Source organism: Sitodiplosis mosellana, unplaced genomic scaffold, assembly GCF_009176505.1.
Source record: "Sitodiplosis mosellana isolate CC-2019 unplaced genomic scaffold, AAFC_SMos_1.0 Smas_scaffold_4498, whole genome shotgun sequence".
Taxonomy (NCBI): Eukaryota; Metazoa; Arthropoda; class Insecta; order Diptera; family Cecidomyiidae; genus Sitodiplosis; species Sitodiplosis mosellana.
In genome coordinates, this window is record NW_022599740.1 from 1,980 (window position 1) to 3,675 (window position 1,696).

The window sequence follows — 1,696 nt, forward strand, 5'->3', positions numbered from 1 at the left end:
CACACACACACACACACACACACATTCACAAAAAAAAGGTTTTCTTGATGCTCAATAATAAAATTTATTCACAATAAAAGATACATAAGTGAAAAAAATATTTTAATAATGAAAATTGATTAAACCTATTGATATTTCAGCCATTTCCAGAGAATAAAAATAAAAATAAATCAAAAAGAGAACAATTCACGAGAAGACAAATCTCCAATACAACTAGGAGAAATACAGACATTTCTACGCAGAAAAAGAATTGGCAATTAGCTTAACATGAAAAGTTTGCACAGAACGGATAAGAAAATCCAATTTAACAGTTGCATTCGCATTCGCAAAATTGGTTCTTAGCTGGGCAGAATGAAAAATTGCCGCCACCATGACCTCCGTCGCCGCCGCCTCCACCATCTGGAAAAAATTTCAAATCGGAAATCAATTTATTTGGTTAATTTTGCAAATTTCTTCACATCAAGTCCATTTGTTGATTTTCGAATGGATTCATTCCTAATCTGACTGACTACACTGCACACAGTTACTCTCTTTCCCACCGTTACGCTTTGATCGACGATTCTGTAGATCTAGTTTTGCGGGAGCTGATTCTTCAGAGCAAAAAAGACAAATCTTGTGTCGAGTTGGCACTGCCAATGAACCCTCCTCAATAGACTCGAGAATGATTCCATTAATCCAAGTATACCAATCAAGCACAGAAATATTCACAAATTATCGTTGTTTAATTCGATACTTACCGCTGCCAGGACTGCCACCTCCATGGCCACCTCCACCTGAAAGAGATCACAAGTCAGTTTATTCGATTTATTTGGCAAAACAACTCTTTTGTCGAGTTGGCACTGCCAATGAACCCTCTTCAATAGACTCGAGAATGATTCCATTAATCCAAGTGTACCAATCAAGCACAGAAATATTCACAAATTATCGTTGTTTAATTCGATACTTACCGCTGCCAGGACTGCCACCTCCATGGCCACCTCCACCTGAAAGAGATCACAAGTCAGTTTATTCGATTTATTTGGCAAAACAACTCTTTTGTCGAGTTGGCACTGCCAATGAACCCTCCTCAATAGACTCGAGAATGATTCCATTAATCCAAGTATACCAATCAAACACAGAAATATTCACAAATTATCGTTGTTTAATTCGATACTTACCGCTGCCAGGACTGCCGCCACTATGGCCACCTCCACCACCTGGAACAGATTTCAAATCACAAATCAGTTCATTTGATTTATTCGAATTATCATACAGAGCACGCTAAAAAATATTTTTATCAGCTTGAATAAAAATATCGGATATTTCTATGCGATATTTGTGATGCGTTCTTCAGGTGACACATTACTGCTGAGTTGTTTTGTCTGTGCGTGTCTGTTCGTGTGCAAAACGATCAACATATTCAGTTCAATGCGTGCGCTAATACACGTAGACTATTTTTGCGAAGACTTCAATTCAATATTTCTTGTCATTCAAATGAAAATCGCCGTAGACCACGAGTAAAACATACTCTACTTTATCAAAATATAAGTCTGAGAGTAGAGTATGACGGCTTTGCTGTTTGTACCAGTGCCGAGTTAGCCATATGGCAAATGAGGCAGTTGCCTCGGGCACCACGTTCTTTAGACCACAAGCATGGGATTTTTTTTTTAATAATCTGAAAAAGAAAACACGCAGCCAAAAATGGGCCCAAAAATGT

At 38.0% G+C, this 1,696-nt stretch overlaps 1 long non-coding RNA gene across 1 annotated transcript; it reads right to left on the reverse strand.

The window, feature by feature from the left end:
- Nucleotides 1–53: 53 nt before the first annotated feature.
- LOC129572225 (uncharacterized) lies at nucleotides 54–1,255 on the reverse strand. The gene is made up of 4 exons (XR_008688415.1): nucleotides 1,158–1,255; nucleotides 948–983; nucleotides 738–773; nucleotides 54–399 (listed from the first exon to the last, which is right to left on the reverse strand). It is a non-coding gene; the product is annotated as an uncharacterized LOC129572225 (long non-coding RNA).
- Nucleotides 1,256–1,696: the final 441 nt, after the last annotated feature.